Source organism: Nerophis ophidion, linkage group LG07, assembly GCF_033978795.1.
Source record: "Nerophis ophidion isolate RoL-2023_Sa linkage group LG07, RoL_Noph_v1.0, whole genome shotgun sequence".
Taxonomy (NCBI): Eukaryota; Metazoa; Chordata; class Actinopteri; order Syngnathiformes; family Syngnathidae; genus Nerophis; species Nerophis ophidion.
The window spans coordinates 49,959,106-49,969,065 of record NC_084617.1 but is presented as its reverse complement, the minus strand read 5'-3'; positions in this window follow the sequence as shown (position 1 = coordinate 49,969,065).

Here is a 9,960-nt window from a genome sequence, read left to right as displayed (position 1 = left end):
AGGTCTATTTAAAGGCTAGAGTATACAAATGAGTTTTAAGGTGAGACTTAAATGCTTCTACTGAGGTGGCATCGCGAACTGTTACCGGGAGGGCATTCCAGAGTACTGGAGCCCGAACGGAAAATGCTCTATAGCCCGCAGACTTTTTTTGGGCTTTGGGAATCACTAATAAGCCGGAGTCCTTTGAACGCAGATTTCTTGCCGGGACATATGGTACAATACAATCGGCAAGATAAGATGGAGCTAGACCGTGTAGTATTTTATACGTAAGTAGTAAAACCTTAAAGTCACATCTTAAGTGCACAGGAAGCCAGTGCAGGTGAGCCAGTACAGGCGTAATGTGATCAAACTTTCTTGTTCTTGTCAAAAGTCTAGCAGCCGCATTTTGTACCAACTGTAATCTTTTAATGCTAGACATGGGGAGACCCGAAAATAATACGTTACAGTAGTCGAGGCGAGACGTAACAAACGCATGGATAATGATCTCAGCGTCTTTAGTGGACAGAATGGAGCGAATTTTAGCGATGTTACGGAGATGAAAGAAGGCCGTTTTAGTAACGCTTTTAATGTGTGCCTCAAAGGAGAGAGTTGGGTCGAAGATAATACCCAGATTCTTTACCGTGTCGCCTTGTTTAATTGTTTGGTTGTCAAATGTTAGAGTTGTATTATTAAATAGAGTTCGGTGTCTAGCAGGACCGATAATCAGCATTTCCGTTTTTTTGGCGTTGAGTTGCAAAAAGTTAGCGGACATCCATTGTTTAATTTCATTAAGACACGCCTCCAGCTGACTACAATCCGGCGTGTTGGTCAGCTTTAGGGGCATGTAGAGTTGGGTGTCATCAGCATAACAGTGAAAGCTAATACCGTATTTGCGTATGATGTCACCTAGCGGCAGCATGTAGATGCTGAAGAGTGCAGGGCCAAGGATCGAACCCTGGGGAACTCCACACGTTACCTTAACGTAGTCCGAGGTCACATTGTTATGGGAGACACACTGCATCCTATCAGTAAGATAAGAGTTAAACCAAGACAGGGCTAAGTCTGACATACCAATTCTTTTTTTGATACGTTCTAATAAAATATTATGATCGACGGTATCGAAAGCAGCGCTAAGATCGAGGAGCAGCAACATAGATGACGCATCAGAATCCATCGTTAGCAATAGATCATTAGTCAGTTTTGCGAGGGCTGTCTCCGTGGAGTGATTTGCCCTGAAACCGGATTGAAAGGTTTCACATAGATTGTTAGACACTAAGTGTTCATTTAACTGCTCCGCAACAATTTTTTCAAGGATTTTTGAAATAAAGGGAAGGTGAGACACCGGTCGGTAATTTACCATGAGGTCAGGATCGAGGTTAGGTCTTTTAAGAAGAGGATGAATAACCGCTTTTTTGAATGCTAGGGGAACAGTGCCCGAGGAGAGTGATAAGTTTATAATATTTAGCACTGATGGACCTAATAACACAAAGAGCTCCTTGATCAGTTTCCCAGGAAGAGGGTCAAGTAAACATGTTGTCTGTTTTATTCCATTTACACGTTGTAACAATTCCTCTAATGTTATTTCCTCAAAACGAGAGAAACTATTTTGGAGGGCAGTATCCGCCGTATATACAATCGTGTCAGTGTTAAAATACATGCCCATCATCTTCTCCATTTCCTTTGCACCGGTGTTTAGAGGTGTCCCCTTTGTTTGATGGTCGTATTCATTCGTCTGTGATGCCAGAGACTGAATCATGTCTGTGGACACAAACTGACGGAAGTATTCCAGTGGTGTGCGTAATGTGGTCACGTCTTCAGTCAGTCAGTGATTGACCATTGTATGGGGGCTGGCTGGATGGCAAACTGATACCCCATTAGTACCCTACTAGTACCCAAGTACCCTATTCACAAACCAAACAATATTGTCTGGCTGACCTTATTATCATCCTATAAGGAATTAATTCACCTGTACACAAAGGAACCTGTTCTGGTGGTAGATTACCAATCTATATTCCCAACACCATCCTTCAACAAAAGAACCTGTTTTATAAAGTGGCAGAAGCCTTCTAATAAAAACTGTTCTTAACTTTTAGTTTGCAAAAGTAATGTACAAATGTGCGCAAAGAGTAGGAAAACATGGACCAACCCATCTATATATGCTTATCATAAATACCATTATCATCCTAGAACAACAAACGTTTACTAAGTTGCAGCAGCACTTAGCAAATATGCATAGTTTAGTTTAGCCTTCTGCCTAACTAAATGTTTTTTTTAACTTTTAGTTTGCAAATATTAAAGTGCAAATGTGCACAGACAGAAGGAATAAGTGTGTGTAAATTCAAATATATTGTAGATTCCTAACAAAACCTATCTATTTAGACTACACAGTATCCTGGTAGGTAAACGAGTCACAAGGGAATATTTGCTACCACATTGACACATGGTTGTACATATACAACCAATATAAAACATCATCTAAATCAGGGGTGTCAAACTCAAATACAGAGTGGGCAAAAAACTGAAAAAACTTTTAACCGTTTTTTAAATAAAATAAAAAATATATATCACTGTGGGTCTTAGAGGGTTAAGAGTGTTGAAATGCTATTGAAAACATTAATTGCATGGTTCATGTTAAAAAATTCACAATTGATTAAAATATCGACACAAGTCCAAGGTTGACCAGGCAGTGGCCTCAATTACATGGTCTAGACGAGTGGTTCTCAACCTCTTTTCAGTGATGTACCCCCTGTGAACATTGTCTTAATTCAAGTACCCCCTAATCACAGCTAAACATTTTTGGTTGGTCTTTCTTGAACTATTTGGAAAAAAAAGATTGTTGAAAAATAAACAAGTGATTCAATTATAAATAAAGATTTCTACACATAGAAGTAATCATCAACTTAAAGTGCCCTCCTTGGGGATTGTAATAGATATCCATCGGGATAAATCAACTTAATTCTAAACATTTCTTAACAAAAAAATAAAAAATTAACATCAATATTTATGGAACATGGCCAGAAAAAATCTAGCTGTCAACACTGAATATTGCAGTTGTATTTTTTTTTCACAGTTTATGAACTTACATTCATATTTTGTTGAAGTATTATTCAATAAATATATTTATAAAGGAGTCTTGAATTGTTGCTATTTTTAGAATATTTAAAAAAAAATCTCACGTACCCCTTGGCATACCTTCAAGTACCCCCAGGGGTACGCGTACCCCCATTTGAGAACCGCTGTTCTAGCATCATCCGTCTCCTTTTCCAAATTTCATGCCTGTGGACAACAGTATTGCAAATGGCAAGTGTAATCTGTTTGTTTATCACCTGTCTTGTTCTGGCACACACAGATAAAGTCGTCCCTCTCTTGCAATGCTGAACAAGTGTTGGCATGTTGGGAAAACAGTCTTTTGTTTACTAAGCCTGGTATAATCGGGTATTTCCACTGAAGCTGTCTGTCAGCAAGGACATTAATTAGCAACCGATTATAAGTTTCTGCACAAAAGAGGTTCTTGAGATTAATCGGCATTGAAGTTTAGAAAATGAAGCGCATCAGTGAATAATGGTGTATAATGGAGCATGAGCAATACTACTCCTTGTCATATTGTTTTGAAATGAAGCCGCAATGGTTGTGAAGTATGGTAATGTCGTCTTTCATTTCACTCATTGCACATGGTTTGTGTGAGTGAACACAGCTTGTTTTTATGGTTTCTGGCTCGCCCGATCGAACATCCATTTCACCACAATTAGACAAGTGCTTCATTCGTGCAGGGTTACATGCACACTCGCAGATACACTTCAGTATTGTGTGCGCAAACACTCAGGCGAGAATGAAGTCTACGTGGCTCACAAACACGTACGCAGCTAGAACAAAGTCAAACGCATGAGACTCCTCCGGTCCATGGGCAGGGGCGTCTTGAAACTGCCTGGTCCATTAGGCTCTTCCTTCCCCCTCCTTTCTGCTGATGAAGAGGGTGTCCCAACCACGGGTATTGCTAATGGTGGAAAAAGTTACCGACCCTCTGCATGACTTGCTCAAAAAATCTGGAAGTAATTAGAACCTTGGCTCTTTGTATTGAGTCAAACTGCTACCGGAAGGTGCATTGCTGATGTACAGACCACCAACATGCCAACACGAATGCACAGATCTAATTCTTCACCCTAATCTAGATGGACACTGTACGGCCACATATGACCTGCTTTAGGGTTTGGGGGACTTATTGTCTCTTATTGACTGTTGGCATTTTATCATCTAGACCAGGGGTCACCAACCTTTTTGAAACTAAGAGCTACTTCGGATTAATGCAAAGGGCTACCAGTTTGATACACACTTAAATAAATTGCCAGAAATAGCCAATTTGCTCAATTTACCTTTAATATATATATACATTAAAAAAATGGGTATTTCTGTCTGTCATTCCATCGTACATTTTTTTTCCTTTTACGGAAGGTTTTTTGTAGAGAATAAATGAGGAAAAAACACTTAATTGAATGGTTTAAAAGAGGAGAAAACAGGAAAAAAATGAAAGTTAAATTTTGAAACATAGTGTATCTTCAATTTTGACTCTTTAAAATTCAAAATTCAACCGAATAAAAGAAGAGAAAAACAAGCTAATTCGAATGTTTTTGAAAAAATTAAAAAAAAAAATTATGGAACATCATTAGTAATTTTTCCTGATTAAGATACATTTTTGGAATTTTGATGACATGTTTTAAATAGGTTAAAATCCAATCTGCACTTTGATAGAATATATAACAAATTGGACCAAGCTAAATTTCTAACAAAGACAAATCATTATTTCTTATAGATTTTCCAGAACAAAATTTTTAAAAGAAATTCAAAAGACTTTGAAAATTTGATTCTACAGATTTCGTAGATTTGCCAGAATAAATTTTTTGAATTTTAATCATAATCAGTTTGAAGAAAATTTTCACAAATATTCTTTGTCTAAAAAACAGAAGCTAAAATTAAGAATTAAATTAAAATGTATTTATTATTCTTTACAATAAAAAAAAAAAAAAATGCTTGACATTTATTTAAATTGTCAGGAAAGAAGAGGAAGGAATTTAAAAAGTAAAAAGGTATATGTGTTTAAAAATCCTAAAATAATTTTTAAAGTTGTATTTTTTCTCTAAAATTGTCTTTCTGAAAGTTATAAGAAGCAAAGTAAAAAAATAATAATAAATGAATTTATTTAAACAAGTGAAGACCAAGTCTTTAAAATATTTTCTTGGATTTTCAAACTCTATTTGAGTGTTGTCTCTCTTAGAATTAAAAATGTCGAGCAAAGCGAGACCAACTTGCTAGTAAATAAATACAATTTCGAAAATAGAGGCAGCTCACTGGTAAGTGCTGCTATTTGAGCTATTTTTAGAACAGGGCAGCAGGCTACTCATCTGGTCCTTACGGGCTACCTGGTGCCCGTGGGCACCGCGTTGGTGACCCCTGATCTAGGCCAAATATGTTACTAGACAGCTGATGTACAGTATATGTACTGTATATGTACCTACTAGGGTTGTATGGTATACCATTACTAGTAAAACACCGCGATACTAATGAATCATATTTGGTACTATACCGCCTCTAAAAAGTACCGGTGCCCCCGCCGACCCCCTCTTTTTTTAACAGGCATGACGGCGCGTCGGCGTCACATCATGACATCACTGGTTTACGAGCAGAGGAGCATGTTCGGCAGTGCACAATCACAGAGTACTTACAAGCAGACACAGAAAAAGGATGCATTTTGTCTTAAAAACTAACGATAAAGGTGAAGTTATAACACTGAAACTCCCTCAGGAAGAGGTGCTTTAAGACATGGCTAGCTAGCGGCCAACGTCCATCCGCAGTCCGCAATGTTTTAGCTACTTCTAAATCACTGATCCTTGCCTCTATGGCGACAAATAAAGTAAGTTTCTTACAAGTATCATCCCTGCAGGACGAGGAATAGCTAATCATGCTTCACTACACACCGCAGTGTCACAATGTAAACAAACGCCATGGGTGGATCTACACCTGACTTCCACTGTAATGATGCCATGTACAGGAGCGTATCTAGTCGATACTACTATGAATACATCAATATTGTTTAGCATCACAAAATATACAGTATATATTTTTTTTTTTATTTATTTATAATATGTTTATAAACTATTATGAAATATGTCCCTGGACACATGACGACTTAAAATATGACCATTGTATGATCCTGTAACTACTTGGTATCGGATCGATACCCAAATTTGTGGTATCGTCTAAAACTAATGTAAAGTATTCAAACATTAGAAGAATCAATAATTATTACATTTTAACATAAGTGTAGAGAGAACATGTTAAAAGCAAAAGTAAGCAGATATTTTCATCAAATGAACAAGTAGATTAAAAATGTATTTTCTACCACTTGTCCTTAATAATTTTGACAAAATAATAGAATGATAAATGACACAATATGTTACTGCATACGTCAGCAGCTAAATTAGGAGCCTTTGTTTGCTTACGTACTAATGAATACTGGAGCCTATTTCAGCTACAATCGGCCGGAAGGTGGGGTACACCCTGGAAGAGTCGCCACCTCATCGCAGGGCCAACACAGATAGACAGACAACATTCACACTCACATTCACACACTAGGGCCAATTTAGTGTTGCCAATCAACCTATCCCCAGGTGCATGTCTTTGGAGGTGGGAGGAAGCCGGAGTACCCGGCGGGAACCCAAGCAGTCGCGGGGAGGACATGCAAACTCCACACAGAAAGATCCCGAGCCTGAGATTGAAACCAGGACTACTCAGGACCTTTACACCTAACTAATGCAACCTAAATTAAACAACATCCGAATACGGTTTCGGCCAGAATATAAAATGACTTTTCCATGACCGTTTTTTGTAAGACTTTTCTAAAAAGTCAAAGGTTAAAGAAAAAAATGTTTTAAAACATGTTTTCATTACTAGATCACAATACAAATTATATTATATTATTTAGTTGCACAACAGTTTTTTTATGACTCTGCTTCATTGTATACTAGAGGTGGAACAATTAATCGATATATCGATTTATATTCCTCATATTCAACTACATCGATCCGTGCTACAAAAGTTTCCCTTTCACAAAATAGGTATGGATCCAACATCGTTTTGAAATGAAATTGATTAGTTTTATCCATACTATCGCCATCAGTCGGGAAAACAAGAATGGCGGATAGCTACGGTGGCTGAGAAAGGTCACAATCAATATCAATGCAACAGGTTAAAATCCTAAATTACAACACAACAACTTTCAGCTACAGCACAATTGCAAAAGCCACAACAAATACATGTGACACAACTCAATATTGTAAAGCCCCATCACAACTTCAAGCCACAAAAGGCCCACGCCCCAACCCCCCCCCCCCCCCCCCCCCCTCTCCATGCGTTGGTTGAGGTGGGCGGGGTTGGGGGGGGCGTGTATAATATATACAATAGTCACGGATGCACGGCATTATGGGTAATCCCTATGCCGTGTTTATAATGTGCCACAGAGCCAATGCTCTCCAGAAATGTGTTTGGTGTGGGTTCACAGAGTGTGGCGCATATTAGTAAGAGTTTTAAAGTTGTTTTAATCGCAACCATCAGTGTAAAAGGTATGGCTGTTGACCAAGTATGCATTGCCATCTCGTATGAGAAGCAGCGAAATGCGTATGTCCGGCAGGCATGCAGACAGCATGGTGTAAAATTGGGCGCGGTGACATGCTGTAGAGCAGTAGTCCCCAACCACCGGACCGCGGACGCAGAATAATTTTATATTATTTTAATTTATTTATCACACTAAATTTTTTACTGCATGCTGTTGGTAAGTGCAGGGGTGACAAGAGGTTTTAAAATTATTAGCGCCTGCTTACTTTTACCGCATGCTTTCAATCAGCGCAGGAGTGAGAAGAGGTTTTAAATTAATTATCGCCCCGGCGGCTATTCAAAGAAATACGGTACTTTTCCAACTTCGTTCATTAAGCCGTTTTCAACTTTCGGTCTCAGAAAGTTGCTGAAACTTGTCCGCTGTCACTGCCGTTTTGTGTTTGAATTGTCAAGTTTGGCACACAGTTGCTGTGTTAGGCATTGTGTTGTGGCGTTTGCATGTGTTTTCTTTTCTCTGATATCGTAGCTGTTTATTAGAATGAGAGAAGTAGCAGGTCAAACTACTTCTCATTTAACCTGTAAATATTTGGTCGCACTTAATTGTTTATAATAATTTATTTTGTATTATTTCTGTATTGTAAAACATCAGCAAGAGTAGCAAGTAAACCTACTGTTATTTCAACCTGAAGAGATGTTGGTTGCACTCTATTTTTGATATTAATTTTATATGATTTTATGTTGAAAAACAAAAGCAGAAGTAGCAAGTACATCTAATGTTAAAATGTTGGTTACTCTACTTTTTTCCAAATTTGCTTGGATGTTGAAAATGGGAGCAGAAAATGTTTCCTCTTTTTAATTCAGCCAAAAGTGTTCTTTGCACTTTATTCAAATAATATGTGAACGCATTGGCCGTTAATTGTTGTTTATTTGCTTGTTTGTATTGATTAATATATCAATTCATTAAAATAACAGGAATGTTGAAAACTTCACCTGCAGTGTCCAGTATTTATTTCACAGTCCCACTGATTCAGTAACTTTTTAGCCAAACATTCTACCAATTCCAACTCACTGAATAGTTCCAGATCGTATTGTTTGAAAAAAAAAAAATGGTATCTTCCCTAAATCATATCGGCAACCACAAATTCTGAATCGAACCAAACTGTTGATAAAACGAATCGTTACAACCTTGTTGTATGCTATTATCTTTCAATCACAACTCCTTATTATGCAATGGAAATTGTTTCTTCTATTGTCCCTTTCCCATTAATAACTATAACAAAATTAGCAGGGGGGAGAAAATTCAATAGTGACTACTATGGGGCCGTAGGGAGGCTCCAGTTACAAGACTTTCGGATTTTGATGTTTTTGTGCATGTATGAAATACTGTAGCTTTAGCTCGGGTGTTGAAAGGACGACGAGGAGAAGGTTGATCAACAATCAGAAGATCTACAGCCGACTGACTTGACTTGCAGACCGCTCCAGCTACACTCTCACTCCCTACCTTGTTCCTGTCTTTATACATTTACAGACCTCACTGTTGGAAAATTAAACTTCAGCTAGGACGACTAGCCAAGGACGGACCACGGGAAGACCACTGTTTGTGGCCTACGCACCAGAAAGGACGGAAGGCCTTTTGATGTAATTACATTATTTATTTTCTGCTAATGCTTGAACTTCAACAAGGTGGTTGATTCTACTTTTGTATTGTGAGTATTTTGTATCGTGAGCCTTATAATGTATTGTGAGTTGACTATTTTGTTCCATAGCAAATACCCTTTTCAGTACTGAAATAAAGTACACTGAATGTCTGAGACTTTTTATAGGCAATGGTGATTCATACAGTAATTAGGCAGCAGTTAAATGGTTTGTTACTAAAGGGGCCTCAAGCGGTTCTCCTCAACAGATGTGAAATAATTACATAGGTGACATTTTTTCATTGTACTCTCTAGGAAATATGCAGTGATTCTGACCAAATCATTTGTTGTGTTGATGCAGATTTTAATTTAAACTTGAAAAACATCAGTTATCTTTCAGGCACTGAGGATATTGAAAGTCAGAAAGGTGTGCATACATGTTCTGATATCCTGGTTTGGGCAAATAAAAATACTTTTCTCTCTTATCATTTCTGTCTGGCTCTATAAAGAAAAGAATGTGACAGAGCAAAAGCACAAAACTCTCTCACAATTAGAGATATATGCACTGCCTTTCTCTGAATTCGAAGCATGTTTTTCCATTGGTGAAATTCCTGATGATCTGAGCTGGGTGGTACGTGCGCCGGGTGCTGATGTGGATAAGCCAGCACACCAACAGACAAGCTTGAGTGGGGCAGCCACAGAGAATTATGTGTAAGAAAGGCTGCAGAGGAGAATGTCCCAA